The 18,770-nt window shown below is 49.5% G+C and overlaps 1 protein-coding gene across 2 annotated transcripts in view; it reads right to left on the reverse strand.

Moving 5' to 3' along the window:
* Positions 1-4,202, reverse strand: part of rgs19 (regulator of G protein signaling 19) — an 8,625-nt gene extending 4,423 nt beyond the window's left edge. Inside the window, exons 1-2 of one of the 2 annotated variants that reach the window (XM_011619118.2) lie at positions 3,947-4,202; positions 1,769-1,839 (exon numbers count right to left, since the gene is read on the reverse strand). The gene's annotated coding sequence lies outside the window, so the exon portion shown is untranslated. The remainder of the gene's footprint in view (positions 1-1,768; positions 1,840-3,946) is intronic. The other variant, XM_011619116.2, reaches the window with a different exon arrangement.
* Positions 4,203-18,770: the final 14,568 nt, after the last annotated feature.

The following is an 18,770-nucleotide window of genomic DNA, read 5'->3' on the forward strand; positions in this document are numbered from 1 at the left end:
CTGACGTGTGTGTTTGTGTGTAAGTGAACAGGAAGTGGCTGGAGCATCAGACTGAGAGAACATTGGAGGACCTCCTCCCCTCTGACCTGACCTGCTTCTGGACCTGGCACTGCATGTGGCCCCGGTTCAGGTTCAGGAGCAGGTCCGGGACCTGGTGGAGAGGCCGTTACTGAGTGGGTGAAAACTGTGTGTGTGTGTGTGTGTGTGTGTGTGTGTGTTTCAAAATGACAGCAGGAATTTCTTCAGCAGAAAGAGTCACTTCCTCTTTTGGTGTATGTTTAACAGGATCTGGGCTGAAGTTTTAATCTGATTAGATCAGGTGACACTGAGAAGCGCGCGCACGCACGCACGCACGCACACACACACACACGCGCACATGATGTTCTATATATCTTAAATGGAAACATGTTCACCACCAGCGTGTTAACCACCAGCTTGTTCACCACCAGTGTGTTGACCACCACAACCTGTTCACCACCAGCATGTTCACCACCAGCTTGTTAACCACCAGTGTGTTCACCACCACAAGCTGTTCACCACCAGCATGTTCACCACCAGCTTGTTCACCACCAGTGTGTTCACCACCAGCATGTTCACCACCAGCTTGTTCACCACCAGTGTGTTCACCACCAACTGTTCACCACCAGCTTGTTCACCACCAGCTGTTCACCACCAGCTTGTTCACCACCAGGGTGTTCACCACCAGGGTGTTCACCACCAGCTTGTTCACCACCAGCTTGTTCACCACCAGGGTGTTCACCACCAGCATGTTCACCACCACCAGCGTGTTCACCACCAGCATGTTCACCACCAGCTTGTTCACCACCAGCATGTTCACCACCAGCTTGTTCACCACCAGTGTGTTCACCACCAACTGTTCACCACCAGCTTGTTCACCACCAGCTGTTCACCACCAGCTGTTCACCACCAGCTGTTCACCACCAGCTTGTTCACCACCAGGGTGTTCACCACCAGCTTGTTCACCACCAGGGTGTTCACCACCAGCATATTCACCACCACCAGCGTGTTCACCACCAGTGACTCCAGGTGTACTGTTGCCTCACCAGTGCACCTGGAGTCACCTTGGTGAAAGCCCTGCCGATGACAACAGGCGTGACGGGAAGTGACCTGCATGTGTGTCTATGCAGGCCCACAGTCAACAAGCCTGAAACAGCCAGCAAGGCACAGGCCACGCCCCCTGCTGCTGCGCTCACACGGTAGCTGTCGGGACACCACACGTCCACGTGTAAAAAACGCTCTAATCCGTAACGTGCTGCCTGCTGCTCCTCCACGGTCACCTGGGACCTCCACCAGGAAGGAGCAGCCTCTTCACCAGCTTTACCAGTTGTACAACGAGGAAGGAGGCTCCTTCCTGCTGGCAGGAGGAACCGGGGAGTCCGGAGTGGCCGAAGCCCTCTGAGGATGAAGCACAACCGCTGCGTTTCCATGGAAACCAGACTCTAAACTTGTTTAAAGACTTCTTCTGGCCAGCTCTGCTGCCTCACACAGGAGAGAGGTGAGATGATGGTGGAGACCCCGGCGACGGTTCCCTCCTCCTCCCTCTGATAGCGGCGCGCTAAATAAATGCTAACGGTGCCAAGTCACAGCTGGAACTTCCTTTCTGTGTCTCTGTGACTGTTCTGGCCCTGATAAAAAGCGTTTCTGCTGAACAACAACCACATCCCTCAACCTCAGGAACATCCTCAAGTCCAGGCGTCTCCCTCCGTCACCAGTAAAACCAGTTAAACTGCGAGAAAGCAGAACTCACCAGAAACAAACCGAGTCACCTCCTCCAACTCGTTTGGCTCTTTGAGCTCCCAGCTTTGACGACCCGATCGGCTTCAGCCCAGAGAAGGAGGAAGAAGAGAAAGAGAGTTGAGAAGCAGGAAACGGTGTCAGAGGTATTGAGACACCCGAGACTACTGATGAATCAGACCCACACACACACACGCACGCACGCACACACACACACACACACACACACACACACACACACACACACACACACACACACACACACACACACACGTGTGAAAAGCTCCTAAAACCAGCAGGTACATTCCTCTTTTAAACTGGGACGCCTCATCGGTCCAGTCCAGACATGTCAACATGTTTTTAGCAGGAAACTGGCGGGAACCTCTGAGGACCCATCTCAGACTCTGACCAGGGGCCTGGTTTTCAGATGTTGCTATGGAGACGGTCACTTCCTGTTCAACCTGAGGTCCACTGTTGTCTACCTCAGATCTACCCGAACATCCAGCATCACCTCGCACAAATGGGATCAGTCTGGTCCACCACTGGACACCAAAGATGGACGTCCAGGCTGCTGTATCTCACATTGGTGAGATACTCCAGACGTTTTCACGCTAACATGCTGACAGCTGGGCACCCGACAGGAGGTCACGTGACCTTCATGTATGGAACAGCAGCATCATGGTTCTTCATGTTTATGTTTATGTACCTTTTAGCTGCACTAGCAGATGTTTGTCAGAGCAACGTTTCTCACACACAAACGGCCACGCAGACAAAGATAAGACGCAGACGGAGGAGAAGAAGAAGAAGGAGAAGAAGGAGCAGGAAGGTTACCAGGTCACCCCCCATGGTGTTAGCATGGGAGCTGTTCGTAAAATATAAATATAAGGAAACAGAAACTGGGAGGAAAGAGTGAATGTCAGAGCCCAACACAGCGATCACAACGATCCATCCATCCATCCATCCATCCATCCATCCATCCATCCATCCATCCATCCATCCATCCATCCATCCATCCAAATGACTATAACTGACAGTTATACTGGGACAGAGAGGGTATCTGACTGGTTATACTGGGACAGAGAGGATATCTGACTGGTTCTACTGGGACAGAAAGGGTAAATGACTGGTTATACTGGGACAGAAAGGATAAATGACTAGTTATACTGGGACAGAGAGGGTATCTGACTGGTTATACTGGGACAGAGAGGATAAATGACTGGTTATACTGGGACAGAGAGGGTAAATGACTGGTTATACTGGGACAGAGAGGATAAATGACTGGTTATACTGGGACAGAGAGGGTAAATGACTGGTTATACTGGGACAGAGAGGGTAAATGACTGGTTATACTGGGACAGAGAGGGTAAATGACTGGTTATACTGGGACAGAGAGGGTAACTGACTAGTCATACTGGGACAGACATGGTAAATGACTGGTTATACTGGGACAGAGAGGATAAATGACCGGTTCTACTGGGACAGAGAGGATAAATGACTGGTTCTACTGGGACAGACAGGGTAAGTGACTGGTTATACTGGGACAGAGAGGATAAATGACTGGTTCTACTGGGACAGAAAGGGTAAATGACTGGTTCTACTGGGACAGAGAGGATAAATGACTGGTTCTACTGGGACAGAGAGGATAAATGACTGGTTCTACTGGGACAGAAAGGGTAACTGACTGGTTATACTGGGACAGAGAGGATAAATGACTGGTTCTACCGGGACAGAGAGGATAAATGACTGGTTCTACTGGGACAGAAAGGGTAACTGACTGGTTATACTGGGACAGAGAGGATAAATGACTGGTTCTACCGGGACAGAGAGGATAAATGACATGTTCTACTGGGACAGACAGGCTAAATGACTGGTTATACTGGGACAGAGAGGAAAAGTGACTGGTTATACTGGGTGACTTCTTTCAGTAGTACCAGTGGTGCTGTTAGTTCCTGGAGCTCAGTTCTGGTACTTTTACTTGCGTGTGTGTTCCTGGTTTAGTGTGAAGCAACAATCATTTTCAGAGAGAAGCTGATCTGATTTCTTCTCTGGTGATGAAGGTGATCACAGAATGGAAGTTCGGTAGTTCAATGGTTCAGGGGAGGAGGGCAGGAGAGCGCGCGGAGCAGAGCAGGAGAGCATGCACAGGACCCCCCCCCCCCCCCCCCCGAGCGCAGGCCGATCATATACTCACAATCTTTGCATTGAAGAGGTCCGGAGGGCGGTATCCGCCGCGCTTTCGGACGCACATCCGTATCTGTCTCTGCGGAATTCTCCCTCTGCCACTGTAGGAGGTGAAGGAGGAAGAGTTACAGGAGGAGGAGGAGGAAGAAGGTGCCAGGAGTTGTGATAATAATTTTTCCAAATATGCTGCCGTCTCCGCCGGATCAGAAGAGTCCACCTCCTCCCCCGCTGCTCACCTCCTGCTCGGGTTTTTCCCAGAGAGAGGGAGAGAGAAGGAGAGAGAAAGAGAGAGAGAGAGAGAAAGAGAGAGAGGGGGGGGGACTATGGGAAAGAGTGCAGGAAAGAATCACCGCCCTGTCTCCCATTGCGCATGCGCCTCCTCCTACGTCTGCCCGAGCCGGAGACCCCACGCTCCGACCAAGTATCTGCATTTCTCTTCACCTTTTAAACTAAATGTATAAATTCCGTAAATGTCATAAACGCAATTTCAAACCTGGACTCAGATAAACTTTATGCACATTCACGCGCGCCCACACAACAACCTTTTCTTTTAATCCTTAAAGGTAATAAAGCATGAATCCGGTGTTCCAAAACACACCCAAAAGCCTGAATAATGGTTAAAATTCCCTATACGGGCATCAAATATGTTGTTGCCTTGTGGTGTTTCATATATTTGTCTATTTACGGGAATTCCGCCCAGAATACTCACACGTTAAAGCTTCTCCTCACACATGAATAAATGTATAATGTATGTAAATGTAAATGTCAAACAAGTGGGACCGCATTAACAGCTGACGGTAAGAAATAAGGGTCGCCAGCAGGGGACGCCACACACCGCGGACAGGGGCGGTTTAGACCGTTATTGTCTGAGGATATTTTAAATTGGACAAATATAAACACACACACACGCTGAGCTGACAGACTTTTATTCTGTAGGGACACCGTCTTTGTCCTCACCTTTCAAGACACATGTTGCCCTCACGTGTTCTGCGTTATCAGAGCTGACCTTTGGTCTCGGCCTCTGGATCATATCAACCAGCTTATCACACTTACTTCCTCTGCTGCAGGTAACATGGAAACCTGGACAGACTCAGGACCTCGCTTCATAGGGCTGGAAGGCCTCCCTGAAGGACGCCTGTCTGTCACTTGTCCTGCAGTGAGCTGCGTCACCACCAGGGGGAAACACAGCTGGATGTAACGGCTTTGGGATGCGTCTCTGGGGGCATCTGTCCTCGCCATGGTGGCACCGCCTCAGGCCGCCAACGCCGCTGTAATCTTACAGCAATTAACCCCTCAGGGGGACTCGTGGCTTAATGGGACAGGAGGAGTCTGAGGGGACAATGAGTGCTTCTTTGACAGAGCAACACAGCACCGGGAGGCAGGTGAAGAGATGGAGGACAAACACAACCTTCATCTGAGAGGACATTTACTTCAGTCATGTGGTGTCTAATACTGTAGGACTGACCGGCAACAACAGTGTCCTTCTGGCGTTGGATCATGTCCCCCCTGTGGTTACCACCAATTTCGGCATCAGCCATGAGGACGTCTGTGTCTCAATTTCACTCACGTTTATTGTATTTAGAGCCCAAAATCACAACCATTGTTGCCTCGTAGGGCTTTACGAGCTGCACAGCTGTGACATCTTCTGTCTTTGGACCCTCAAACCTGGTCTGGAAAACCTGAAACCCTTTTAGAGAAAGACATAAGCTGCAGGAGTTCCACAGATGAGGGACCCGTCTCCCAGGGACGGACAGTAGACGCCAACTACAGAGAACTTCAAAAGTAGCATCGGTGTATGGAGATAAGTCCAGGGGCCCAGAGGCACCTTCAGATGTCCTCGTACGGAGATCTGGTCCACTCATCCTACAGGTCTGGCTGGACCATGTCCAGGATCAGTAAACAAGCCAGGCTCCTCACGCTGGTATCAGTGGCTGTTCGTCACAACGATGTTACACAGACTGATTGAATCAGAAGGGGGTCAAATCTTTGCTTTCACAGCTCTGCACATTAGCTCCCCCCAACCTGAGGACCAATGCAACACTGAGGAAGACATCAATCTCAATCAATCTCTATTTTTCAGCCTCTGTTACAACAGAAATTGTCTTTTAGATCCTTCCCAGAATCCCAGGGCCTGACCTCCAACAAGCAACAGTGGCAGGAAAAACTCCCCTTTAACGGGAAGAAACCTTGAGCAGGACCAGACTCATGTAGGAGGACCCTCCTGCTGGTGGCCGGCTGGGTAGAGAGGGCGGTGAAGGGGGAGGAGAAGGACATACTGGAAAGGAGAACTGATGGTGATAATAGAGTCTACAGCTCTCGTATCTCCATGTGTGGAGCACCATCATGGCTAACCCACTGGATTAACATGACCTGCTAACCCAACCACCTCCACTTTCACAGAGCCCCTCCTACTCCAAATAGGGAGCGTGGCCGCGAGACACATCACCTTAGATTCCCACAGGAAGGAAGGGCCCATTGGTGGTTACCCTGAGGCTTTTAGTTTCTGGAAACTCATGGAGTTACACCTGAACCTGGAGTCTTCTTGAGGCTTATCCCCCCATTGTGGTGGCATTTTTGGCGTTCCCTTCGTCCCCTAACTTCATGGGAGGCTACACAACAGTGGACATTTCTCTGACACCTGACTAGACTTACTGGCCTTGTGGCCCCTGTAGAAGCTCAGTTGTTCTGGATCACTGCTGACCACCACAGCTGGTCCTCCAGCGTGAGACCTCTGTGGGTTTGAGTGCCACTTCATGTAGGCTGCTAAGACCACCAGAGTCCACAACACCATCTGGGCCAGGCTCCTTAGGCTGATCTTCCCCCATCACATGGATTACAGACGGTCTGTGTTAGTGATGTGTTAAGTAGGACGCAATTTTGTTTACGTTTGTTGTTCATATACAGGAAGTCCAGCCCGCTACTTCCTGTCTTTGCTGTCCCTCTATTTTGTCACACAAGCTTTGTTTTTCCCCTTGAGATTTTTGCATTCTGGTTTCTGGCAACTTAAAATCCGAAGGATTTACCTGTGTTTTTCTGTAGCACCTTGTTTTCTGCCGGTTGATGGAGGTTGTTGAAGACTTGCTAAAGCCATTAAATATTCGTGCTTCAAGTGTCAGAGCCAACTGAACCATAAGCCAAGTACCAAACCTATCACAACACAAATACAACATCAGGTAGACTGGGCCCAGTTGGTGTTCCCAGTCCTGGAGGGAGAGCCTCTCACTCTTTTACCTGGTGACCCTGGTGGAGAGGCCAAGCTGGGAAACGTTTTGAGTCCAGTTCAAAAGCAGTCTTTGCTGTGTGGCCATGGTGGTAAATTTTGGAGGAAGACTGATCGCTGCTCTGCGGAGGCCTGTTAGCAGCACGGCGCTAGCTAGCTGGATGGCTCCTGGTGCTGAGAAGGTCTTGCAAACCTTGTATTTGGTGGCTAATTGAACTTGTCTTGCGGTATCTTGGTCATTCCCCTGCTGGCTCTCACATTGCTACTGTGCGACTGCTTTTGCTTCAAGGTGCTTTTGTTAGCAGGGAGTCTGGGACAGTTAGCAAAGCCTTTATACTCTGATGACCTCAGAGTCACAAGTCCTCAGGCACTGGGGGCGTCAGTTGGTCTTTCCTCTGGACATCAGCTGCTCAGCTTGTCTCCATCGTCCATCCACACTGATGCATGATGGGATTTTAATCAGATCCCGACTGAATGGACAGTTTGGCTGGATCTTCATGAAAGCTCAGACGATTACGGACTTGTTTTTCACCGGATTTGCACAGTTTTCAGTCCCAAACCAACAGAAAGAAAGAGTCATTGAGACTGCGAATGAGGACAAATGAATCTTATTAGTCTGGATTAGTTGGTGCTGAAGCAGCTTCATTAAACCTGCTAGTTCTCATTACTGACACGTGAAGGAGGCCAACAGCTGCTCCAGCTCTAATGATGCTGAAGAGAACTGGAAACGGCCCTGAAACATGCAGAGAGCGTCCTGCAGCTCCATCGCTTCCGTCCACTTCTGCCGTTCTTCTCTGTGCTGGTCTTCGTTCAGGTGGAAGCGACCGTCCCTCCATTTTATGTGTTTCTTTTCCACTTGTTACAGGAAACATCACCCACTATCTGTGGTTCTGCCCTCTAGGATGAGAAGGTAACACCATGTGTGTCTTTACCGGTGCTGACATGTCGATCTGTTAACCTTCAAGGTCCAACTCGTCACCACCTGTAGTGTTCAGTCCTACCGACTTTTAGTGGTCTTGGAGGATTTAAGAGTATCAGTCCTGCATGTCTGACCCCTGCTGAGAGAGTTCCGATAGCGAAATATCGTAGGCCCATGATCTGCTCAGGACCTTCTGGACCTTCTGGACCATCGCCTGCTCCTCCTGATATCAGTCTCTAATCTCATTGATAATTATCATCTCTGCTCTCTACCCAGCCGGCCATCAGCAGGAGGGTCCCCCTACATGAGCCTGGTCCTGCTCAAGGTTTCTTCCTGTTAAAGGGGAGTTTTTCCTTGCCACTGTTGCTTGTCTGGGGTCAGGCCCTGGGATTCTGGAAAGCACCTTAAAACAATTTTGATTGTAAAAGACGCTATATAAATAAAGATTGATTGATTGATTGCTCCAACCAAACTGGGTAGCTCCCACTTCCTGTTTTTGGCTGAGTGACAATCCCTCCAGGTAATCGGTTGGTCTACCTACCTGGCCTCAGAGGACTCTGGGAACCGCAGGAACCGTCCGCAGCTGCAGCTGTGCGTGATGTGCTCGGGAACCAGATGATTGCAGGTCTGCAGTCTTTGGCTGCCATTTTAGACCTGATCACTCATGAGTTTCATTCATCTTTTGAGGTTTTGCTTACGGTCCAGCCTCACCCCTGTCCCCCCAAGTCCTCAACCCAATGCTGCGGTCGCCAACGCAAGTCAAACGATTCTCTGCTTCATCCTTGTTGTAGATGTTGGTGGTGATTAGAGTCACTTTCTCCTTCAAAGGCTCTTTGCTGCCGTAGAAAACAAAGGCACTACTGGAAAAACAGGTCTAGTTCTCCTACCGCGGGGCCACAAACCGCATCGCATCGGCCTATGATGACATACTGAGCAAATCCACGAGGGCTCACCTGGACTACTGTAGATTGTGCCCAAATGTTAGTGTCCTGTCACGCTTCCATTCTCTCAGATCGACTTTATTATTCATAAACACCGAAACCTGCTGGGTTCCTGCTGGGTTCCTCTTCCTTCTGGGCTGGTTCACCCACTGCTGCCCCCCTATCCTCCCTCTGCCTGTGCATGTGTGGGCCTTCCTGGCCCTGCAGTACCACATCCCGTCTGTAGGAGTCAGTGAGTCTTTGAGTCGATGGGTGACGCGCAGGACTGGACTGAGGGGAGGGGGGGACCGAAGTAATTAAACCCTAGAAGGGCTTCTGCGTCTAATACCGCCTTTATTGGCTGTGAAGATCCCAAACTGTCCTTGGTTTACCTCATAGGGTTCACAGGCGTACCGGGAAAACCATCTGATCCTGGAATCAACCGGAAGGGGAAGGGGGGGCTGTAAACCAACTCCTTTATCACGGCAGCAGCGATGAGGGAGGAGAGAGCAGCCAGGCCAGACAGGCGGGTCGATCGGCGTTACAACGGCAACAAGCCTCTGCAGTTTCCTCACTTCCTGCCTCCAAACGGTCCTGAGAGCCTTCAGGTAAATCAATGTGATTGAATGAATATTGATCAAGCTGCGTGGACACAAGACAGGAAGATCAGGACGTTGAATCATGGGTCATCTTGTCTTTTCCTCTCTGCAGAGCTTTTACCTCAACTCATCCGTCCGGCTGTCCGTCTGTTTGGTGGCGAGCCAGTGCTGGGACTGAAATGGCCCTCAGAAGACACTCATGTCCTGGTTCTGGTCCCGCGACTGGAGGTGCTCTGCAGCTGGTCTTAACATTCTAAATATGCTCATCCACCGCGTTCTGAGATCAGCACAGGTGTTCAGAAGCCTTGAAATGCTCAACGGCTTTGCTAGCGTCAAAGTTCTCACAAGGTTAGTAGCTGTAATGCAGCACGATGCTAACCTTGTCATTTATCGCTCAACCTTGTCATTTATCGCACCTTTATCATTTATCGCTCATGTTGTTGTTAGAGCTTGTTAGCATGGCCAACATCGTACACAGGAGCATAATACCTTGCATTAGCACAGAATAAACACTTTAGCATTAGCACAGCTGGATAAACACTTTAGCATTAACACAGCATTAACATTTTAGCATTAGCATTGCGCTGTAACAGAATAGCATGAAAACCTTAGCATTAGGACAGCAGCATAAACACTTTAGCATTAGCACAGTAGCATTTTAGCCTCAACCCAGGATCACAAACAACTTGTTAGCATGGCCAACATCGTACACAGGAGCATAATACCTTGCATTAGTACAGCATAAACACTTCAGCGTTAGCAGTTTCTTGAACACTTTAGCACAGTAGCATTCGCACAGCTGTTTTAACCTAGCAGATTTAAGAGTGAACAGTCCTTGTTGGGGCTTCACAGGTTTGACGTTTTGCAAATCTTCCCCTCATTGTTTCTCCTCCTTTTTGTGGGTTTAAAAGTTTCCATAAAACTGTGTCCGATGTGCATATGTGAGGAGGGACAAATGTCCTCATCACACACATGTCCAAATACTGAGACACACACATGCTGTTGATCTTCCAGCTGTTCGGGACGATGTGTCCTACATATAAAACAGACTGAAGGGATGCAGACAAGAATCCAGCTGTGTTTGATGTTTCCTTCTTCTAAATACAACAGACAGAGTTAGCATTAGCATTAGCTGTAGAGCTGGGCTCAACACCCTGACAGTGTGAGTGAACAGCCTGATGGAGGGATGACACAAAGATCTCAGCAAAGGACAACAACAACAACAACAACCATCTATGACTGCATGTGTCTCCCTGTGCTCCTCGTGCTCCTCATGCTCCTTGTGCTACTCATGCTCCTCGTGCTCCCCATGCTCCTCATGCTCCCCGTGCTCCTCATGCTCCCCGTCCTCCTCATGCTCCTTGTGCTCCCCGTGCTCCTCGTGCTCCCTGTGCTCCTCATGCTCCTTGTGCTCCTTGTGCTCCTCGTGCTCCTCATGCTCCTCGTGCTCCTCACGCTCCCCATGCTCCTCGTGCTCCCCGTGCTCCTCGTGCTCCCTGTGCTCCTCGTGCTGCTCGTGCTCCCCATGCTCCTCGTGCTCCTTGAGCTCCTCATGCTCCTCGTGCTCCCCGTGCTCCTCATGCTCCTCATGCTCTTGCTGGTCCTCCCCTCCTTTCACTCCTCCAGAGACCGAGAGGTTCCAGCAGGAACAGGAAGTGCAGCCTCCTCACAGGCTCCACTCAAACAGTGAACAGTGGTCGCGGTGGCTCCTGTTAGCTGCTGTAGCTTCGCAGCTCGACAGGCGTGGACTCTGGGTCTGGCATCATCCCAGGTAACCCTAAGCTAATGCTAGGCTAACCCTAACCCTGAATACTCCTTCTACCAGCATTCATCATTGCTCCGGCCAGATGGAATCGGCCCATTATCGCGTTTGTTTGAGTGATCCGCCTACCTTTAGTTGTCAAGTGATCCGTTGAATCCAGTCTCCCTGTTCCCAGTAATGCTATTGAATATTTCCAGATCCCTTTAACGTTGCGGTTTAGCAATCTGTCTTGCATATTAAGGCAGATTGTTTTCATATTTTTTGTATCTAAGCTTTATGTTCTTTGTTTTTCTTTTACTCTTTTACTGAATGCCTCTAGACACGCCTCCGTGGAGTCTCACGGTAATTGGTTCCTCTCCACGTTTTTGGTTTTGTAACTTGCAGCTTATAATGTCTCCTGAGACGACCGATAAACTTTGCAAACGTTTAATTTCTTCTTCCTGATTATGGTCTGATCATTAATGCCTGAAAGCTTCTGAGAATCCCCCTTGGAACGAGCGGGACAACCAAGTTTTTGAAGGGGTTGGGACTGCGAGGACAGGCTTCAGACAGGCCATCAGATCACTGTCAGACTGCAGAGCGAAGCAGCACCTGATATGGACCAATGGGCAAAGAGCTGGACGGAAGAGGCAGCACCCAGGGTCAAAGGTGCTGCCAGGTGTTGCCATTGAGCCCTTTAATGTGGGCCTATCAAGTAGGGTACCCACCAGTGAAACAATTACTGCTACCCCAAGTCATCATCCTCTTCCTCTCCTCCTGGGTTCAAGTCCTGACCCCCAACATTCTCGGGCCATAAGCCTGTTCCAGGTTCCAGGGTCCTCCAGTTCCTTCTGGACTGACTTCAGAGTCATGCTGATCTTCTTTTGTCCCGCTTTAAATCTCAATTAAAGTTTTTCCTGCTAGCATGGTGAGTGTGTAACTCCCGGTCAACACTCGGGCCAGTGCCCTTGAACGGAACTTTACAATCTACCCTGTCCCGTTTGGCTCCAGCTAGTCTGCTGTCTCGGTGTTGGTGTGGTGCCCAGTCAGTCCTCAGACTGCAGCCTTTGTACCGGAACCATCTGTAAACAGAATTTCTACTGTCAAGCCTCAATTAACGTGAGTGTGCTGTAACAGACAAAGAGAAAATAGTCCTGTTAAGCACATAATTATGTTCGAGTTTGAAAAAAAGACCCGCAGCGCACATGATGGTCCCTTCCGCTGTCCATTACTCCAGATTTTGCTGACACTGATAAATCCACAAGGTTGGTTAATAGTCTTAAAAGGCTTGTTGACTTTGATTTGTTGTGTGATGAAAAAATGAGTTTCAGGTTAAAATAGACATAACAGCACTTAGAACAGAACAAACAAGACCAACTCCACAACCACAGGTTTCCTCCTCTCTGTTCCATCATGTAACAACTCTATGCAGGACATCATCAGAGGGACGTCCTGTCTCCGAGGGACAGAAGAGAGCTTTGATCATAGAGAAAGACGGCTGGAGCCGCATCCTCCATCATCTATCAGACTCAGGAACATCGCCACGTTTTGGCCTGGCGGACACCTGGAGACTCACCCAGGAGCACGACAGCACACGTGGGTGGGGGTCAGCAACAACAGGGTCGGTGCAGCTTGGTTAGGCGGGTTTTACGTCCCACAAACACTCTGATCCAGGTTAGCATCACAGATCCCCATTTAAAGTTAGTGGGTTCCCCTGGTGATGGGGTTTGGTCTTCTGCGAGAGCTTTAGGTGCTTCTGGAAGAGGTGGAGCCTCAAGAAGCCCGAATTTGGTGGCTTGGAGCTCTGGTGAGACACACTGATTGAGGAAGGTTCAGCCGTCTCAGCAGATAAACTTTACCTTAATGGCGAACTGGTCTGGGATCAGGAGTCCAGCTCCGCCTTGTCGCTATATTTCAGTCCTGACCAGGACATTAAATCTTGTCCCTCTGAGTGTCTGTGGAATTGGCTCATAGGGGAAGAGATTCACCTGGGTGCAGATCTGGCCTGACTACAGGAGCCTCACATAGCTCAGAGCAGGGAGAAAATCCTCAACTCACCGTAGTTCCCCCACACGTACTTGGACTGTGACGGACCCATTGCTGCTGAAGTTGATCGACTGCACCGCAGGGTTTGAGAGGGTGGTGTCCCATTGGAGAACCTTCAGTAGCTTCCAGCCTTGACTATCCCTCCAGCTGTCGGGGAATGGACACGTCCTGTCCTGCTTAACCTCGCAGCTGCGCACATTTCAAGCTCTGTGTCATGGTTTTGACACTGGCCTCGGGATTGGGGTGCAGGGAGTCAAGGTGGACTAGTTTTCTCTGACCAAATGTTTCCCTAAAGGGAAGCTGGAGGTGCGTCTATAAGCTGCCCAGTAAAAAGCAGACAGCTGACCTCCAGTGGAGGGTCAGACATGGGATGAGAGCCAGCTTTTAAGAGGGGGGTACCACGGTCCTGGGAGGTCCTAAATACCAGCTCCCTCTCCAGGTACGGGAGGCTGACTCCTCTTTGAAAAAGCTTATTGTTACTAATTCTGTAGTTCCAGTTACTATCATAGACAGACAAATTATCATACTTAGGGGGCCGTCTAATCATTAGGTCACATCTTAGCTATGCTGTTATAGGCCAAGGCTGCCGGGGTCCAGAAACATGATCACCTGACAGGCCTCTGTCACCCCACTGTGTCATGGTTTCCTCTCCTCTCCTCTCCTCTCCTCTCCTCTCCTCTCCTCTCCTCTCCTCTCCTCTCCTCTCCTCTCCTCTCCTCCTCTATTGACAGTTCATTATAATGTTTCTAGTTTAATTCATTTTTTACTTCAACATGTGCGCTTTAGCTGTCAGAGTCTCAGGGCCTCACCTTCTGTCTAGTAAATATCTACGCTCCCAATCAAGGCTGAGACAGACTGGACTTCTTCCCAACTGGACCTCTTCCAGACTGGACCTCCAGATTGTGCGTCTGATCTCTTTAACCTCAGTTTACAGGATCTTTACAGACTCATAATAAAACTCCTTATTCTGCTGTTCTAGATCTCTTTTTTATCCTTTTCTTGCTTCTTAAGATTTCGATTCCCTTCTGATGCAAATACGGGAATCAATCCTCGATTTCTCGTGCGTTTTTCACCATTTGAAGTTCTACCGTTTTACTGAAGCGGAGTGTTTTATTGATTATATAATTAAATGTTCAGCTATTCAGCATCAGCTGTTTTGCCTGAGGGGCTATTGTAGCAGGGACAATACATTGATTACCTTTACGCACATGTTCAAGAACAACATGTGTGGTAATGTCTAGCTAGTCAATAATCGGAGCTACCGGATATTTGTCGCTGTAAAACCATCAACGTTTCATCAGGACACGGACGTTACCATCATCCCCTCGTTTGACAACTAGTTAAATGGTCACTATTCCAAACCAAACCAGTGTTTTGGTTCCCTGATTCATAAAGAAACCGAGCTGAGTTCTGAACCCTGAACCATCTTTGTGGGGCTCCAGGTCCCTGTTGGTAGAGACCAAGGAACTACAGCCTTGGTGTGGTGAAGAACCAGGGCACCAACATGGCACTGCAGGTGGCCATGCTAACATCTGGACCGCAGGGTTGTACAGGTTGACATTGTGGTCTGGTGTCATGTGACTGATGTGGTCTGGTGTCATGTGACCAGTGACGGGGGGAGGTTCAATGATCTCAGCCTTCCTTCAGACGTGATGTTTCAACGCAAACATGTTGGAAGAAGTCAAAGAGAATCTGACACTCTCCTCACTCTCCCACCCTGATCTCTGGGCCCTGCTGTTGCCATAGTGACGCTACACCCCCACCCCCCCTTCCCAAGACAAGAACAATGAGCAGGAAATGGATTTGCGCATGCACACGTGTGTGTGCACGCTTGTGTGACCACTTAAACAGGCTGGTTGTCCTCCAATGGCATCATCATCAGCCTCCTCTGAACTGAGCTGTCCTCTCAGCTGTCAGTCACTCTGCCTGTTGCAGCTACGTGCAGCATGAAGCTCCAGTTATTGCTCATTCCATCACACACATGCACACGTGCACGAGGAGCATGGATGTTGTGTCGGTTGACTTGTGTCTTCTGCCACTGTGATGTAGCCCTATAGTCAATAGTGTAAACCAGCAAGTAACAACAGGCAACCCAGCAGCACAGCACAGCAGCAGCAGTAGCACCAGCTGTAGCGCAACAGCAACACAACAGCACAGCAGCTGTAACAGCACAGCAGCACAGCACAGCAGCTGTAGCAGCAGCGGCAGCAGCATCTGTAGCAGCAGAAGCAGAAGCAGCAGTAGCAGCAGCAGCAGGCTGCTGAGGGATGATGGGAAGCTGAATACCGCCTCTCGCTTTCATTAAAACCCTGCAGTGTATGAGTGGTGCAGAAGGTTCACCATCCAGGCTGAGGAAAAGCTGGAGGCCAGAGTCCATCATCTGGTTTAGATCTCAGCTGGTTTCAGACACGCTTGGACTGTGTTTGGACGTGGATTGAATATTGTCTGAAGATTTGGGCAGATTTGTTTGCTGAACGAATCCCAAACTGCTCAAACCTTGACATGAATTACCCTCCCACACTGCAGTCCTGTGGAAGTGGTTTGGACAGTACAGTCTGGCCCATGATGGACTTGTGCCACAGGCGCAGGGACAGAAGATCCTGTCAGGAGGAACAGCGGATGGCAGTCATGACTGTGGTTCACAGCTCTCCAGGGTCTGGAATCCTCAGACAGCCACAGCCATGCCCTCACCGGCCTCAACTCAACTCCGTCTATCCAGTCCGGAACCCTTTTCAGGTGAGTCCCGCAACTGCTGAGACGTCCTTCGCCGGTGAAACCTGCATTTCCAAGTCCAGGGAGCTGCTTTTTGTTTGTTACTCTAATAGACTGAAGATGGCCTCAAACAGCCCTTATGTGTCCGAGAGAGCTGGCCAGCGGGCAGAAGCCGAGCTGGAGCTCTGTTTTTCAGACATTTCAGCAGATCTTCCAGGCAAGACCTCCAGGAAGAGATCCAGAGTCCCACACCTTCTCACCGTGGGTGGTTCACGGATGTTGTGTCTATTGCAGCCAGGAGAGAGGGATCCGCCCCCTTTGGCGAGGGGTTCCAAACTAGTAATAGGCACTGTTATCTGGACATGACCCTGCCTCTCTGCTCAGTAACATGCCCGGTTCTGGTTCCTCTCAGTGCTGGTCCTGTCCCTTTAACAACACCCTTTGCAGCCACAGCACTAAAGACAGAGGTGACGTTCACCATTCATTGGTCTCCTCCACTGACCCCAACACCCCCTGATCGACCCGCAGAGCCGATTCAGCCTGTTTAATACCAGTCGATGTCATGTGGTTCCCGGTCACCCATGGCTGGTTCAGCACACTCGCCATATCCAGGGATCGATAGGGAGGATCGGTCAGCGTTGTCAGCGAGACTTCACGGCCTGTTTTTGCTCCGTCGTAAACCTTCTCACCTCTGATGACCAAATGAATGGAAACAGTTCGTATACTAGCATGTTTGACATATGGTCCGATTAAAATGATTAAAATAAATCAGTAAAAACTAGCTTTATTTCATACAAATACTAAATTAAATAAAAACAGATAAATATCATTCCATTTTAATTAAAGATACCGAAAATAGTGAGTTTTATCGTAGTTTTAGCCCACTCGTGAGGTCCAAGACAAAAGAGGAAGCTGCTGACCAGTTTAAGCCTTTATTTCTTAAACCAGAAAGAAAAGACCCACCAAAGGAATGTGGCAGGTGAGGGTGAAAATCAGGGGTGTGAGCAAGTGCCTGGATGAAGTGGGTGAAGGGGTGATGTAGGTTGTCGGTGCGAAATCCAATAATTTACCAAGAGGCAAAGCAGCTGGGGACATGAGGTGGAGGTAGGAGAAAAAGCCACCAGATGCTGGATCGGGTGGAGCTTTCTAACCTGCAGATCACTGGCCAGGTGCTCCAGTTAGGTTAGCTCCACCCTGCTGGAAACCTGTGAACCACAGACAGCACACAGCAAGACGAGCCTCCTGACAAGCCCAGAAATCTCTACGCATGTCACCACTTAAAGTTACACTGTGTTTTACAATCACCTTTAAACAAATTCAGCCCAACGTTAGCAGCTTAAACGTGTGTGTCTGCAACGTTTGCCACATGCTTCACACCTGCTGCAATTCAAAGTGAACACAGATGAGCTTGTTTTACACCTGTGGAATTCTTCATGGACACGGTAGAAATGAATTTGGTTTAATTAATGGAATAAAACTGATGAGAGTCAGATCACTTCTAAAGATCAAAGCAGGTGGAGGATTGACTATTAGAACAAAGGCACAAAGCCAGATGGTGGGATCTGCTTGGAGAGGCGGAGTCACAGAGCAGATCATAGGATCAAAGGCTCAACATGAAAGACAGGGGTTTTTCATTGGAGTAAACATGAAAGACCTCACATCAAAGACCTAAATCCTACATAGTTACATCCCACGGAAGGTTTGTGAAGCTTAATCCAAAACTAAGCATCTGCCTGCTCACATCTCCTGTGTGGTCTTCAGAACATTTGGGTGCCCCGCCGGAAAGATGAGGGACCCAGAAACATCAAGCAGCTTCACCAAGAGGGGGAGCAGGCTGGAGAGAGGGAGCAGCCCCGGTCCAGGAACAGGCAAACCACCATGCAACAACGAGGTGGTGGCAGGTCGGCAGATGGCCGCCAATCCTTGAACGTGAAAGAGATTGCTGGGAAGGTCAACCAGCACTCCAGTCGCGACTGTGATGGAGACAGGAAGCGGTTCTATTTGGGCAGCAGCTCATGTCCTGGTGTCACCAAGATTCCAGGTAAATAACTGAAAAAGCCAAAAGATTGGGTGCATTTCTAAAGCAGACATCTGGATGGGGTTTTTCACTCCTTGTTGCTCTTTGCAGTTGAACCCAAGACCCCCCAAAGCAGGCAGGACCCTTATCAGAACCCTCTTGGCTCTGCGATGAAGAACAAGTGTACCAAGAACTAAAAAGGCTCCTGCAGAAGAACTATGTCAATGATAAGATAGAAGAGTGGATCCAGGTAACTCACGATGAGAATGACCTTTAAACCAGATCTTTCAATAGAGATTGTGACTGTTGGCATGAAACTAACAAAGGTTCCTCTCCCCCCCTCCCGGAACACCCTCAATGACAGGCAGAGGTCATCAGAGGGGTTTGTGAGGGCCATGATGAGAGCAGTGTACCAGTCGGTCATTGTTGGCTTAGCCTGTTTCTGTCCAAAAACATGATTCATTAGTTTGACTCCACATAGACGTCTGGTTTCTATGATGTGAGCACATCCACAAAACCAGTGTGTGACACGTTCTGGTCCATGATTAGATGTGTTCCGGGTCTTTACAGTGGTGTGAAGAGAGTGTTTGTGTTGTCAGGTGGGGTTTATTCGCTGAGAACCAACGAGCTGCTCCAGAGAGTCAGCCTCCTCAAGAGGTA

Source organism: Takifugu rubripes, chromosome 3, assembly GCF_901000725.2.
Source record: "Takifugu rubripes chromosome 3, fTakRub1.2, whole genome shotgun sequence".
NCBI lineage: Eukaryota > Metazoa > Chordata > Actinopteri > Tetraodontiformes > Tetraodontidae > Takifugu > Takifugu rubripes.